General features: G+C 39.6%; 1 protein-coding gene across 4 annotated transcripts in view; it reads right to left on the bottom strand.

The window, feature by feature from the left end:
• Nucleotides 1–17,507, bottom strand: part of MAP7D2 (MAP7 domain containing 2) — an 86,862-nt gene that overhangs the window by 61,779 nt on the left and 7,576 nt on the right. The gene's annotated exons all lie outside the window — the stretch shown is intronic.

Raw genomic sequence — 17,507 nt, 5'->3', positions numbered from 1 at the left:
ATCAAACCCATGCACACTGAAGTAGTGATAATCAGCATAGCTATATATCTGGTTAGAACCGTAGCGGGGCGAGAAGTAACTGTATTGCTTTCACTTCACAAGGATCCAAGCCGGGGGTGAGGAACTGGGCCAGCTTACAGCAGCTGAGCAAGATGGTATTTTTGATAACTGCCTTCTGGTGCTCAGAATCTAATTTCCGTACAAAAATATCCTTTTTTTTTTTTTTTTGCAAATGGAAGGGATCTTCATAATTTTCTATATATGCCTCAGTCAACAGTACTGCGGAAGTATGGATCACACCTATTTGTTTCACAAGGTGCGGGATACTTATTTGGGTAACAGGAGCTTGCCTCAGACTTCATAATTATTAAAATCTATTACAAGGTTGATCAAATTATGGAATTAAAAAAAACACACTGTGAAGTATCCTCCAATTCTTCCATTATTCATTAAATCAGAAATAGGCAGCTTGACATAAGGCATTCAAGCTGTTATGAAATTCATTTATTCGTAAATGACAAATGAAGCTCCTTCTCAGTATAACAGCTTTTCCTGGGGAGTCAATTTATTTAAAAGAAATTAAGACATTATCATACCAGACATAATTATGGGATTTTATATGTAGTTGCAACCTGAAGTATCACAGCTGTGCTTTTAGACTTTGATAGCAAAAAAGACTTATTAATCATTACATTGTAGACTCTATCAGATTTACTTCTGAAAGTGTGGGGGGGGTGTCTATATATCAAATAGCTATATGCCTTGATCCTGCAATGGGTATGTACAGCTAGATTCCCCCTACCACAGCCAGAAAGGCTCTGTGCAGGTGCAGAAATCCATTAATGGCCACCTGCAAGGCTGTGTTACAAAGAGGACTGGCTTGCTGCCTCTGACAGCTAGAAATACCTCTATATTGTGGCAGCAATGCTCACGTTAAGATTGAAATGTATTCAGAAGAATTTACCTATTCAATATAGTGTATCAGCAGTATGCATATACACTGCAGGGCTGCCTAGCAGCCCAGAAATAAGGAACAGAATGAGATATCATAGTCCCTACGGACAGAGTCCATGAACCTAAAATCCCTACAATTTGGTATTTCAATACCAAGGTGATAACTGTTCTATAGGTATCTGATGTAGATTACCCAGCAAATCTGTCACACACTCAGGCGTGGTATTTGAAAATACTAGATTTTTTTTCTAATTACTTTTTAAGGCTTATGAAGAAAATTTTCATCCTACTCACTGTACCAAAATAGTTTGAAGTAGAAATATTTGGCCTTGGTAAAAGAATTACTAAATTCTGTGTGTGCATAGGTACGTGCAATCCGGGAACTCCAGAGCACGCCTAACCAAAACAGCTCAAACCTACAAGCAGTAGATCCTGTTCAGGGCCTTCTATTTCACATTTGCACATGGGCACAGCAGATCACCCGCCTTCTCTGCCTACTCTGCAAACGTGACCGTACGCTTGCTTGGCACTGCAGAGAGGAGCGGGAGGGCCACCCCATGCAATGGCAGTGGAAGGAAAGCGAAGGAACACTTTCAAAGCAGGACACCCCGAGCAGCACACCCAGCCCCACGGCGCTTCTGCGCCATCGCCTCTCCTGCGCTGTGACCGGCAAATCTAATATAGGGGTTTGGCAGATTACAGCCGAAGCGGGCAGCTATGTCTGACACGTGGGAGGGAGGCAACGGCATAGCTCTTTAAAGCTAAGAGATGGGTGTTGACCTGCCCAAATGAGGGAATTTCACACCTAAGTCACACAACCTGACAGGCTTGACTTAGGATTTTGTTTAATGCTTGAATTTATTGTAAATACAACGCTATGCCTGAGCATGACAACTAGCTTCTTTCAAAGTATTAAAATCCACTGTGGTATTTCAACTTTACCAACCTAAATGTATACCCTTGCTTAAAAATATCATTGGGTAAATCAAAATCAAGGGCTATGATGGCTCTACAAGGCAAGGAGAAAGGGTTTTTATTTGGGGCAACTGAGATCCACTTTATTTTACATCTTATTTATAAAGATAATGCTAGTGATGTTTAAGAACACTGAGGAGCATGATAATAAAGCATACAGCAGCATCCTCCATCATCAGCACATAAAAAAACCCAGATCAAGCTAAATATTTTGGCATATGGAACCTAGAGAAGAAAGAGCATCACTCTGATAGTCTCCAGAGGCAAAAAAAGCTTTTAAAAAGAAAAACAGAAGCAAACAGTGTATGTGGGAAGACAAAGTTAAAGCATTATGAAGGTTTAACTACATGCTCTTAAAATTCTCGTTTTTATTCTTTGCAATCGCTGAAGCCCTAGATCAGAATACTTTACAAAGCCAGTCAATCTTTTAGATTAATACAGTGAAAATTCCCTTAATGTGCACATCCCAGAGCCCTGGAGGGGTTCAGAGCGCTGTGCCCCTTCCTAAGGGTCAAAACTTCAGTTCTTTGATATTGCTATACTTTTAAGTGTGTTGTTAACAGCAATTCTTTGGTAGATCAAAAAAGAAAAGCTCAAGACACAGTCTACAGCATCATGAAATAAGCTGGACTTACAGAGCAGACTGTACAGCTCTAGACTAAGGTTAGTCAAAACACAGATAACAGCCAAGTCCAAGAAGCCAGGGCTGGGCAGAAGGCTCTCTCAGGGCTGCATAGTGAGACAAGTGGAATACACCACAAGGAGGGTGCAAAGTGCTATTGCCTGGGATGTGGCAAAGCAGGGAAGGGATCCCCCTTTCTCCTTGTCTTGCCTGATCAGGCATTCACAAAAGAAATGCAGTCAGGGATGTCAGCATTTTAGACTGTTTTCCAATCCTGTCTGACAGAAGAATTAGAAATTAGCTTCCATACATCACAGGGATATTTGAAGGGAAAACAAGATGTCCATCTAATAGACACACAAGAATGAGATTTGACTAAGAAACTGCTTCATCAAACACAGTTTAAAATTTACAGAGAGCAAATAGATTTATAGCACAGCATGCTCTTGATTTGAACATGAAACCAATAGAGGCAAGCATGGAAATTACATGAATGCATTGCTCTCCTTTGCAGAGACCACTTCTGGACAACTAGGACATACTAGAACAGCCTAGAGACGAGGTAAATATGTGGATATTTTGAAGATGATGAAAAACTAAGCAAATACAATACTGTGATTGCATTCCTGAAGGTGATAGAGAGAGAGGTAGAAAAAGCATATTAGGCCACGTATGCAGGAAACAGATGTGGGGGAAAAAAATCAGGAACGGAAAATGAAAATATGTGGTGGTGGTGGTAAGTCTTCAATACACGAGCTCCGCTTACCTTGGAACTTGATAAGAACTGGCCCGTTTACAGTAAAAACCATGATATTTGAATCCCATCAGAAACACCGTTTGCCTTATTTGATTTATAAAGCAAACATAGTAAGAATAAATAGCCTTCTAAAGCAAAAACGGGTGCCAAGAACTCTGGTGTATCTTTGGGAGCAGAGTTTTGTTGTGTTCATACCACTACACGACTACATACAAGGTCAACCAATAACCTAGAGGACAAATTACATGGTTCTCTGCTCAGGAGCATCAGACAGTGTATGTTCTAGAAACCGCATTACTGTAGGTGTTTTGAGATAGACTATTAATAAAGAACATCATCATCAAAATAAAACAATTTCCTAGCTTCTGGAAAAAAGAAAGTAGTTTATATTCCTATCTTGATTAAACCACTCTAGAATTTTAAAGGACAACTTAAGAAGTCCCTCTGAACATAAACCAATAAAAGAAATGATTTTGCTATGGAGGATTACATTTATATCTGATTAAAATAGAAAATACTGAATAAGGAAAAAGAGAACAGTCTCTATATAATTAAATTTTCATTCTCAAAATTATTCCTAGTTTTAACAGAGAACTGAAAATATCTGCAAGTCTACACTATGGTTATATATTTATGAAATGGGATGATTAACCTGTACTAGGAAAAAAGCACAAAATGCACAGTGGACCTGTAGATTTTACGAGACAGTAGACTTGACAAAGTTTTCCTTGCTGCATATATTCTGCAGAAAGTTATGTTTCAAATAGATTTGGGACTTCACAGTGCAAATAAAAGCTAAAGGCACTTATAAACAGGTAAGCTTTTTAATTTATTTGAAATTATCATCAATAATTCTTATGCAACCAATAGAATTATTTCCCAAATATTATGTATAATTTATTTTTAGAGAGAAACTCTATCACAGACCCTTAAGTACTGACTTTAAAAAAGGTTTCGCTTACTTGCGCATATTGCATAGAAACCCTCCACACATAGCCAGCCTCTGAACGATCATTAATACCACTCAGAACAAAAGACTCTTCACATCTACGGGCAACAGCACTAACTCTGTGAAGACACAGGGATGAAGCACGTGCAGGGGGTTCCAGCTGAGCCCACCCTGACAAGCAGCTTGGGGACTTTCTGCAGGGAAGACTGCCAACCCCACGTTTGATACACCGCACAGGTCCATCCTCCACAAACTGGCCTTCCTCCAAGACCACCTTCCCCATGTTACTGGATAATTCAAAACACCTCATTGTTTATACTTACCTCCCACAAACATTACTCCTCACAGACATTTGTACTGATGGATGCTGAATTTTCTCTATTTATTGTGCAATCACTTGGTACTAATTTTTCAAATAAACTTTAGTAAGTGATTATATTTTACATGACTATTCTTAACACTTTTTCAACAGAAAACCCCATCTCACTATTCACACATTTTTCCACATCAATTATGAATTCACCAGATAGTAAAGAGCTTTCAAGATGTTTAGGGTCTTTGATGAAGGTTCCTACATATATACCTTTTAGAAAATCTAAGCATACCCCTTCTGGATCACTCCACCTTGCATATTTGCTGATCTCTTGCGAGAAGTCCAATTGGTTTACAAGATACCTTTCCTCACAAAAGGCACGTAGGCTTTTTCCAGTGTATCATATTGCGCCTACTCAGTTTTATGTATAAAAACTTTGATTTGTCACTCTTCAGTTCTCTAGATCTTGTAAGCGTTTGTATTGAAGCTGATTTCCTCTGGCATCAAATATAGTCTAAGCAATAGATTAAACTATATTCCATTGTAAGAAAGACTTGGACAAGAAACATCCCTTAAGCTCCTCCACGCAAAATACTGATGCAAATAATTAAGCTTCAGTGATACAGCCTTATGTTTCTTGACTGTTCCTTTCACACGTGGAGCATTTAGCAACCTGCCACAAAGTCTGGCAGGGTCTGTGTGAAGGGCTAGGGCGTTCGGTCCTTTTTATGCCTTTACCAGTTTGCTCCTCAAAAATATTTGCCTTGTAATGTTATTATTTAACATTTAACTTTCCAGAGATTATGCTCTCTTACATGTTCTTATTTGGATATATTTCCCCCTTGTCCTTTTATGTCCAATATCCTCCTTTACTTTGCTGTTTAATCACGTTTTAAGGGTTCGAAGAAAATACTATTTTGATAGATTTTTTTCTCCTCTCAAAGGAAAAAAAAGTATATTCTTTGCTATTGTAGAAAAAACCTGCACAAAGTCTGTAATATTGGGATCAGAGTTGCACTGTGCATCAGAAGTAGGAAATAAAAGGTAGTCTCTGTCCCACAGTGATTATAACTGTAATAAGGCATTAAAAATTACATAGGCAGCCACAGCAGAAAAATTGGTCAAAGATTAAATACTACCTGTATTTGGCAAACAATGCAGAAAAAGAGGTTTCATTTATCCAAGCAGAGGTTTGGAGTGTCAGTAAGGCAAACTCTACAGCTCCTCACAAAAGCAGGATGCAGGAGAAGGGGTGCAATGAGATCTAAACCACTATCTGCACTGCTGTCCTTATGCAAAGGCTTCCCAAAGCAGAAATCTCTTGTCTTACGAGAGTCAAGAATGGTTTATTCCTGACAGAAGCCAAAGCAGGGTCTGTACAGCTGGAGAATGCTTAAAGGCAGAGAGCTTCCTGCACAGCACTGAAGGGCTCTGGTTTCACAGACCTGATGTCAATTACAAAAAAAAATAATTAGGTATCTGAAAGCCTTCATCCACTGCTCCTTCCTATCTGGGACCCTACCCAGTGTCCTCCATCTTGCTTCTTTTTCAAAAGGACAAATCTGCTCTCTACTTTTTCAGTAATGGCTTCATCTCCAAAGCAGGGACTCCACAAACTCCTAAGAATAACTAGAGGACCACATAACTGGAAAATAAGCTTACATTCACCAGTAAACACATAATAAGCAATGGAAATGTGCACCCAATATCCAAGTCCAGTAAGTAGAATTAATGTAGTAGGTTAAGTTTTAATCTTCATTAAAAATACCTGTATTATCTACTAATCCAGCAACATATTCTTTTCTCCAAACTTCTAATGACTACCTGCAATTTAGCAACAAAAATACCCTACATGGAGCACCAAGTTGTACAATCAAAACAAAATTCAAATTAAAAGCCTGAAGCTTGATGATTTTTAGATTTTTTTTCCCTACAAACTTAGTCCCAATACTTTGCTGAGTGACAGACTTAACAAGAATCTATGTATACATGTTTATCTTACATAGACCTTTCTAAACCAGGGATGGGCAACACTCATGATAATGTCCATCCCACATTTACAATTACTACACTGCCAAAAGCTAAACCACCGCATTTTATCTATTTGCTTAAGTAGCATGTGTTGTAACCACAGTGGTCAAAGGTTGTAGTGACGTACAGTATATGGAGCAGTAATACTATTTATGATTAAAACAAGCTTCTATTTCAGAGCCAAAGCAGCAACTGCATGCTGTAAATTTTTTCAGGACACATCAATACATCTGTGAAGACCGTCCTATGAAATTTGCCTGCCTTCTTAAATGAAGAAGTGATTTAAATGAAACGATAAGTTATTTGAATGATTACCAGCAATCAACTCAGTGGTGCCAAACCAACAGCCTCCTGGCTGCATGCTGCCCATCATACAAGTCACACATATCACGAGCAGCCTTCCCTTCCCTTGATGTGGCACCTCAAGTCACAGACCAGGGAAAGCCATCAGCACGCTGAAGAAGACAGCAGCCTAACGCAAACTGCTGCCACTGGAAAAATCTCATTGGCTTCATCTTTGCGAGTTAGTGAAAGGTTTCCAAGACCGGCCATGGCTGAGCAGAGGCTCCCTGAATTGCTAGCCAGTAGCAACACACTCCTGCAGATAGGCAAAATGTCAGAGCAGACTGGCACTTAACCTTTGCAATATGCATGATAAACCTGACTTGTAAACAGCAGCTGGCTTCCTGCCCACAGGCACACTGGCAGCAGGTTCAACCCAGTGTAGAGAAGAGGCTGTAACCAGTCCTCCTGTGCCTCTCGAGCACGGCTGAAAGCCTGACCAGCAAGGATTACAGCGACTGCTACAGCTGTCAGCATCTCACAAAGAGTGGATGGTGGCTCACAAATTGTTTTCTCAGATACAGAGCACCCCTCTGTTAGGACAGCTACAGCATCTCCAGTGTATCAGGGAGGGCAAGATTCATCCTAATTTCAGCTGTGCAAGTAAAGAGACCCCACCTCTGAGCTAGTAGCTCTTGGCTTCCCCCTCTCTCACTTTCTGGAGAGCTGGGAGGTACTTCTGAGACCCGTCACCTCCTCCTGAGGGAGGAATTTAGAAGTGCCTATTCCACTCATACTTAAAGGGAGCCCAAGACAACCAGTGCAGACAGATGTCAGACGAATTCCTGCAGAGCACCTAATTGTGCACAGTAATGCAATTTGTGCACTCTCCTGCCAGGGAGGCATTAAGGTGCACACAGGGAACGGGAGGATTTTCTCCAGGTATTTTCAAAATGCCACCTGTCTTCATTTGCCTGCTTACTAACAGCTGAAAAGTGACATTGCAGATGTAATAGCAATGCAGGCAGTTTTTATTTAAACATTTTTTGGAAAAAAATCATCTCAAAACTCTACATTTTTATTGATGACAAAGGAAGAACATTAGGCAGCAGAACACAGATCCCTTCAGGGAAGGGACATTTAATGATGAATTTCCAGCTAAGGATCAAAGGCTTCTAAAACACCACACTGAAATCAGGGTTTCTAACAGATTAGACTATCTAAAGCTCTATTTTTCAGTTCCATTACATATAACTATATCCTGCATCATCAGCCTTTGGGTTCCTGAACGAAGGCAGCACTCCTTCACTGTCAGAGAAACAGACCTTGAGGGAAAGAGGACAGAATAGCAAGGCCTTGAGAAGAACAGAAAACACACCAGCTAAATCATCTTAGCAAAGGAACTAAAATATTAGGCACTTTAATTTCATAATTATCCCCTTGGACTGCTAAAGAGATAAAACATAGCCTCGAAACCTATTTCATCAAAGCTGAAACATTTAAGAAGCAGAGTGCCTAAAATAGATGAAGAGAACTGAGTTCTTGATATAACACTGTCAAATCTGCACTTGACGACATTTTCTTCGCCTGTGACAAACATGTGTAAATGCTCATTAGTGGGTACCATTTCCCAGGAAAAAGTCTATTTTCAGCAAATTAACATAGTAATAGTACCAGCTTTCCAATACATACTTTCAGGTTCGGCACTTGCTGAAGCTGAAATGCTCAGAGCAGCATGAAATAGACAGCACTCGCGCTCTGTTAACTTCAGAGATAAGAAAGCCAAGGAGAGCTCAGAGTTTTCATAGTTTAATAAAAGCACAGCAAAAGCAATGCTGGAAAAAGGTCACTAGGAAACAAGAGCAGTGTAGTAATGCTAACATAAAATGCTCGACCTTTATTTAATCTTAATCCCATTAGCCTTTTTCCCATCATGACAATAAATCCCACTGAACCAAAGGGATGCATGCTACTTTCTTCCTGTGACTACGTGTAAAAAAAATTTATGGAAAGCACAAGTAAATATAGGACCCTTCCAAAGAATTTTTGTATGTATATCTATGTACAAAAACTGCAAAAGTTAAATCTGTTACCAGAGGATGAAAAATAACAAACAGTAAGAATAAAGACACAACCTTACAGAATTGCATTTTTATTTCTGTTTAGATGCAGGATGAAAGATCTTTAAGTCAAGACTTCTAGTGGTTGTTCCAGTATACAACTTCATTGATTTTTTTCCCAGGATCATCTAACAGGAATAGGATGCTCCTTTTAAAAGAAATTCTTTCATAAAAGCAGAGATCTGACTAAAGATAGAAATCAATATGCAAAAGCCTTATGTTTCTGCATTTATAGATAAATATGTAACAGGACCATGAGGGAAAAATCGATGAGTTGCTCTCTAATATAATGACATTTCTTCACAGAATATGAATATATATGGACACTGTTTATTCTTTAACTAATGTATGTCATTATTAAGCATGGTTTTGCTCAATTTTAGTGAAGTGTCTGGAATGCAAAATCCCCTTCTGTGAAAGAAATAGTAGTAGTGACACCTTTTGATGATAACTCATTACAAATTGCAGAAACAGCTGGAGAAAAAAAAAAGCAACTTCAGAGGAAGAGTATTCCCACATTGTGCACGATTCACCAAAGTACGTTCGCACCTAGGTGCTTCTAGGACGATTTTCTCTACATAGACCCCTGCACACTGTCTTCATATTAAACTAAAGAGAAAGAGGCAAGATCCATTAAAACAAAAACAAAAAACCAAAAAACCCAACAAAACAACCCAACTTCCTAAAACTGTAGTCGAGAGTGGATTTTACACCAGGTCTTTTGTGACTCATGGATGTTAAAAACAGGGAAGAGGAATGCCCTCTTCTCACCATCATCTTTGCAGCCTTCATTTTACACTTGACATAAGTAAATTAAGAGGTATTGCTCAAAAATAGCTTCCTCAAGATTTTTCCCATGCAAACTATAGCTATTCATAAAATAATTCAATCCTCCTGACCACAAGGAAACCAAATGTCTGAGGCAAGACAAAATTGTATTAATCTCTCCAAATGAACAACCTATACCTGTCTAAGTCAACACATTGTATAAGCTTTCCAAAAACATTTAAAAATGTTAATACCAACAGCAAAAGCTGTTTTTGCAACAGTTGAGGAAAGGAGAGGGGATATACGCAGAAATGGCACAGAGGTGAGATTAAAATTTGAGAAATTCAAGTTATAGTTCCATGCTTCACCCATGGTATCACACTATCTTAAAGTAATTACACACACATATATATTCTTAATCTTGTTGCAAGAAGCATGCTAGATAGTGCACTACAAAATGTTAACAGATTCACTGCTTGTTTATTCCTTCATAATTTTTCAGAGCTTTGACACTAAAATGATAATCTTTATTCTCACTTCTAAGTCAGTATCTCTAAAATCAAAACAAAACTCCCACCTGCTTTCCAGTGTCTTCTCCCATCCCTCCCTCCCTCCCCCCCCTTTAAAAAAAATATTCAAGCTATTTGAAAAGCTCTGTATCCTTCTAGGAGATCAAGTCATGGTCACTGGTTAGCAAATGTAACTCCCTTGCAAAACTCAAACCTTACTAAGTAAGCTAAGTGGAAATGTCACAAGTTAGTGACTTCAACTCATAATGATTTTTTTACAGTAAGTACTCAAGCTGGGAGGAAAAAAAATAATCAATGCATCATGAGAAGGCTTAAGAAAAACAATACCAACTACTCATTAATGTTAATATATACATAACTTGGTACATGTCTTGGTAGCATCAGCTACACAAAAGAACATGCCACATGTAAATAAGTATTCCCATTTTTGTTCCCGCCCAACAAAACATCAGTGTGAGCTTCCTCTCATTTTCCCCTCACTGACACTGTTCTTCAGAGAACACGCAGCTGCACAGAAAAAATCACTGAATAATTTGCCAGAACTTGCCCATGTATATCTGAAGCAGAGATTGTATTTGTCTGTTTTCAGAAGAATCTAATAGCTGCTACAGAACAATGAAGAGTGAACGGATTCCTTCCTTACTACTGACATCAAAGCTGTCAATATTGTGCACTCTACCTCAATGGTCGTTCATGTTGACCATCATTTAAGACTTCCAGTAGAGTAGTGTTAACACAGACAAAAAAGAACACCACTAATACTTTGCATTAAATAGTTCAAATACAGAGAAAGTTTTTGAAACTGAAAGCTCTCCATGACTGCAACAAGTTGAGGTTAACCCAACGCTGCCTCACAGCTGTTTATACCATCTCCCCAACATAATGCCCATCCGCAAGACATGTGGATGCTCAGTATCCCAGCTCTGAACCTTAGACGCCCCACCTCCCCACCTCCCTGACATAAAGCCCACGATGTGCCTTTGTCGTGGTGAAAGTTTCTTCCCTTATCACCTTCCCTAAGCAATCAGGACCCTGAGGGAGGCAATCACCTTCAGCTTTATGTTCCTTCTAGAACTTCTCAAAAAAAAAAAAAAATCTAGTTTCATACCCATCACTTCCAACTCTTCCTAAAATAACGTGGACCATTTGCACTATCTGTGCCAACATACACCTCTCTGTAGTCTACCCCAGGCCTCCACACATACATATGAGGACACAGTTTAAAATGCTTTTTCAAACCTCTCCTCCCCTATTACTCTCACCCTGTCAAACGACACTACTACAGACCTTCCAGCTACCTCTGTTTTAAAAGATGAGAGATGAAACTAGTAAGGGAAATCTCCACCTTTTTCAATAGCTTACCATATTCGCTTGGATTAACTTTCCATCTCCTACACGTGTCTGTGCTGTACACAAAAAACCCTCACTCCTCCTGTCTGCAATTTGCTGTTCTGCCAACCATTTTAAAAAGAACATGCTCTCATGCTACAAGTAAAATGTTAAAAGAGCTGCTTCTTCTCTATACTTAGCAGGCAATCTGTGTAGGAGATGAAAATATATACTATTTTCAAAGGCAAAAACTTTAAACGATATTTTACACAACACACAAAACAGGATCTTAATTCCTACACCCCTCCCTTTATTTACACTGCCCTGAACTTTTCATTAGGAGAAATAAAACAAGGCTAAGTATCAACAATAGTTTTATAATGATTTTGAAAGCTCTTAAATCTGAAACTAAGCAATTGTATATATATTCCCTTCCTTTCAAATGTGCTGAAAAAATTTGCCCTCGGGCATGTAAGGCTCTGACAGTGGGTTCCAGTTATGGCTCCCAATGAGAAGGACAGCTCAGCTAAGAGAAGCGGTGGGTTTTTTCAGATAACTACTGCATATCCCTAACTTAGTAACTTAAATCCTGAAACAGTGAAGGACTGCAGGTATATGCTAGGAATAGATCTGATATTTGGTGATGCTGTAGGTGGCAGCAGGGTCTCTTCTATTCTCTCCTAACCCTAAAATACTCCATAAAAATCTTACAGAAAAACAGCAAAGCTGCTACTGCTTTAGCGATACAATACACTCAACATTGTTAAATTTCTTTCCACTAAAAAAATGGTAGATGCCTACACCAGCTGAGTCCCCATGTGCAAAGCCCATGCAAAAACAGCCACAGAAACATGCTTGCCTACTGCAGTTTGGCTCCAGATGTGCCCACAGTCTGGTGCCATAAATCCCACCACATTCAGAATGAAAAATACAACACTTGCTAACAGCGTTATGGCTGACATTTCTACTTCTTTCAGAAAGCCAGCAAGCTTGCAGCTAACATTTTTCCTTGACAAAGGAAGCTCTCAAAGCAAGGAAAGTGGAGACTGTATCATGTTTTTCATGGAAGCTAACCAGTAGTGTCATTTATCTCTTCATTCTCTATGGAGTGCAAACAGGTAAAAAAACCTAGGTAATAAATCAACTGCAGTATACAAAACAAGAGCCTTGCCTACTTAAGTGTACTTACTGGATTTAGAAATTGATAAATATTTAGCAATTACTGTGAGAGAGTGCATTCAAAAATATGCTAGCTACAGCATTTACAATAAGAAATCTGGAAACTGCATATAAAATTGCTACACATCAGTGATTCTCTCTTGGTTTAGTTTCTTTTAAAAATCAGGGAAGTATACATCTGGGACCAAAACATACTGACAAGAGAGACATGTCAAAGAGGGCTGTTTTTTTGGTTTGGGGTTTGTTTTTTTTTTTTTACACCAGTTTTACTTTCCTTTGCTAATCTGGAATTCCACCATTACAACTTTGGTTAATAAATCTACTAATTGGGGTTGCTACATTAGGGAGAGCAAACAATAACTGCAGTAGTTTGGGACATAAGCACAAAACCCCCAAAACCCATCAATGGTAATATTAGAACAGCAGCAGTTGCTTATTCCACACTCTCAAGAGATTTGTCCTAACTTTATCTAGTCAATACTTCTTGAAACGTAACAGCAACATTCACACTGCAAATCCAGGAACCATACTGGAATACTTTTCAAAGTAAATTATATATCTGAACTTTTATTCCCTCCCTCTTGACTAGTGCTTATCTAGAACCTGCACAGAGTTGAACAGAACCACCCTGAGCAGCAGCTGCCATACTGCAGCACCCCTGTAGCAAAGCAAAAGATCACAGGTGCTGTGCCCCAAAGATAAAAGCTTGGGTCACAACATCGCATGCCTCTGTAAAAGCAGGAACTTGCTGCTACCGAGGGAACCTCAAGGCTCCTGCATTCACTTCTCCTGTTCTTTTCTCCTCTCCACTTCCATGTGCCATGAACCAAGATGCTGTTACTCCTTCTCCAGATCGATGGGTAAGAAAGCTTGCTTGTTTGGACTATAATTGGTTGGTCTAATAAAAAGAGGTTATCTGTCCACAAACCTTGCCTCACTGGAAAGTTTATACGTTCATCAGACATAGCATTCTTAGCAGAAGGCAGTTCACTGTGGAGCTCCTTGCGAGGACTGATTAGATACAGACTACTTGTGGTCAGATCAAAGTTCAGGACACACCTGTACAGGAGAAGTGTGTTGACAGTGGCAACAGAAAGTAGTTCCGCTGAATGTGGAACGCTGTATCACCACACACCCAGGCTGAAAGTTGGCACTTGCACAGGAACCCTGCACCCTTCCAGAAATTTGTTTCACACATAGATACAAATCAAAAGATAGTCAGGGCTTGAAAAACCTGCCTACCCACAGCAAGTAAAAAGAGGAGATGGATGAGTAGGTTGAGTTGGCTTAAGTAACAGAAGCCAGTAAATATTTTGGAAGGGAAGAGGAGGAGTAAGAGTTGCAGCAAAAGTCGCATCCCTTCCTGTGCATGTAAGAGGAAAGCTTGGAACAAGGAAGAGCAGGTCAACACAAACACAAGAAGGATGGCCTTCCTCTATGCCTGAATTGACAGCAGCAAGAAGAATGGATTCACCTGGGATAGCAGGCAATGGGACAAAGAAAATTACAGGTATATCATCACAAACAGCCAACTATACCCACCTTTTCTACCTCACAGAGAGATTAATGCTACCAAGAAAAAAAATACCAGTAGAAAATTCATCATCCAAACATTTTACATGAGAACACAAATGGCATTTGAAATTAAGTTCTCCCAAACAAGCAAGGAAAATTTTGGTAATTTTTCTGTCTATAAGCAAGAGGACTATCTAACCATAAGAGAGAAGTATTTTTGTCTTTGCTTTTAGTACCTTTTTACTGATGCACTGAACATTTCTAAACCAAAAGGAGAAACTCAGCTACCACCAGAAGATGAAGAGATTCTTGTGCTTGATGAAACATTTGAAGACTCAGGGCCAGATTACTTCAGTATAACATGCTTGGGTAAATCCAGAACCAGGAGCCAAATCCTGCACCACCTTATTAAAGCAATGGTAGCTGATGCACACTGAAAGAAGTTTTCTCTCTACAAACTTGACACCATCAGCACTTACAAGTTCATATAAACTACATCAAATTCAATTCCCAAAGACCCCCAAACTGTATACTCAATGGTTGTCACTCAAGCTCTGCCTACTAATAAATATATTTATTTCACTGTTCCCTAAAAAGAGTACTTAGCATCTGCTTGACAATGCCGAAACCACCTTTTTACTGAATGAGACTTAAGAACACATTTAATTTATTCTGGCAAGGCATGAAGTAATGGACTAGATTATATAGCTGGAAACAAAAAGGGAGGGTTGAAGTTAAAGCTCGCTTTTAGCTGCTGAACAGTTATTCTATATTCCTTTAACAGTTTTCTTCTTGGGACTTTTCAGCTGTCCAATTTTATGAAGGACTGTACAAGCCTGAAATGCTGCTTCTCAGAATTGGCTCCAGGAGTTCTCAGCCATTGGAACTGAAGGTGAGAATACAAAAATTACATCTTCCAAGCACTACCTTACATCATAGGAGTTTTGACCAGAGTTTCTCAAGATGTGTGCATCACCAGGAAACACCTGGATTCATTTCAGTGCAAAAATAGCCATTAGAAAACCATCTTGAGGACTTCTGCCCCTCTACTTCTCTGAGTCTATAACTTAAGGAAATATATCATGCTGCAACATGTGTTAACCAACAGCTGCTATGAAGACTAGGAAAACATTCCTCAGCCTATTGGGGTTTTTTTGTTACCTTTGATTTTTGAAGAGCAATTTGATATGGTGATTCTTCACTTCTGAACAGTAATGCCTGAAGCAGGGGTTAAATAGCATGGAATGCATTTTCTTTTCGTTTCCACCTTTTTCCTCTTACCGGTCTCCTTGCCTTCCCTGCAGTTGCCACAAGAAAAATTTAAGAGCTACTTTAAGTTAAGGGCTCCCACTGCAGAAGACAAGTGGGCTGGTGAGAGGTTGATTCCTGACAGAGCCCATCTGATGGGCCCAGCCACCTCCTTGGCCTCACACTTTTCTCTCCCTCCACTCCCACGGCTGGATGGAGTGGGGCGAGCTCTGCTGGAACACAAGAATGAGTAACTGCATTGAGTGCAATTATGAAGCTGGAATGAGGAGAGGCTAGAGCATGGGAATACGTGTGTGTGTGTATATATCTCTCTGATGGAAGATGTATCCAAGTCTTCTGGATACATCTCTAGCTTGTGGAATTGTAATTTGTGGGACACTAGGAAGCATGCTGTATGTTTGCTGTGATGTTACACCCTACCCCCTCAATGCCTTCTTCTAGCCACCAGGGAAGACAGGGCAGCGAAGGAGATACTGTTGCTCTGACTGAAGCGGCCATCCTTATGACCTTGTTGGCGGGGGTAAGTAAATTAGAATGGAGAAGGAAGAAAATACCATCAGAGAGAAAAAAAAAAAAGCTATCTTATAAAAATTCAGGAGGTAACTTAGTAGGATGTTAGTGACAGGTGCACTATTATCAGCAAGTAGGTAGCAGAAGATCTATGTATTGCATAGATCAACAGAGAATTCAGCGGTCTTCTGTGCTATTTTAAACACCTTTTGAGTTACTACATGGCCTGTGAGCTTGTCACTGTGCTTTAGGGAGCGTTCATCACAAGGAACCTTGGTTGCAGGAAGATTTCCTCTACAGTCTTCAGTTTGTCTTCAGCACTACAAACAGACTAGTCATGACAAAAATTGGATTTGAAAGTGGGTGTGCTTGTACTGTGTAACATGACTTTCAGTTCCATTCACACATCATTTGGGCAACTTCATCACAGATTAAATACATTAAGATTCAAAGACAGGCTACCTATTCTTTTTAAGATACCCTTTGGCAGACTTAAAGGAATACTGGATATAGGCAGTGATTATGGTTTAAGAACAGAGATCACCAAACGTCAGAGCGGAAAAAAAAACCCCACACAACCCAAAACAGGGAAAACATACTGCAAGAGGGGAATATGCAAAACTACCCTTAGATTATAAAAAAATATTATGAAAAACAAACTCTTCCCATTATCTGTAAATGCCTTCATCTGTGCAGTTGTTTCAAATATTCTTTCAGTTCCATAACTTGACAATGCCACAAAAATCCAACCTTTCTGCAGAATACTAAAACTACTAAATACTACTCTAAACAATCTCTCCCCTATGTATTACTCAAACATTTTCATTCAGTGCCATAACCCAGCCTCAAAGAGCCATCCTGGACCACAACCCTGCAATCCAGCATCCTCATCCAGAACCTCATCAAAAACCCATTTATGCCAAAGGAAGGTCACCCATTTAGTTCACTGCACCAGTAAACCACTTCCTATGACTGTTGAAAATTGCCATGTTTACTTATAACCACAGCACTTAGTGGTACTAAACCCAGGAAACATAATGAAAATACTTACATCTATTAATAGACCATTAAGCGTATGGGGAAAAGATGCCCTGTGGCTGAAGCACAGTAAAAGTCAAGAAACTAAGGATAAAAGTAAAGCCCTTAGATCCCCTTCCTTTTAATTCAGGGAAAGGAGAACCAGCCCATCCATAACTGGCTCGCTTTTTATCAGCATTTTAAGAGGCCCAACAGCATGTTTCCAGTCCTCTCCCTGAGGTCTCTTACCCCTGACGTAAAGTGGGTCTGTACACACACATGGATGCCACATTCAACACAAATGAGGGAATGAAAGCAACTGGTGAGGGCAGGTGAGTCGCCAGTGACGGGAGAAGGAAAGCACTTCCCAAAGCAGATCCAATGCCA

This window comes from Grus americana, chromosome 1, assembly GCF_028858705.1.
Source record: "Grus americana isolate bGruAme1 chromosome 1, bGruAme1.mat, whole genome shotgun sequence".
Classification (NCBI taxonomy): Eukaryota; Metazoa; Chordata; class Aves; order Gruiformes; family Gruidae; genus Grus; species Grus americana.
Note: the sequence above shows the minus strand (reverse complement) of the source record. Positions and strands in the feature narration are given on the sequence as shown.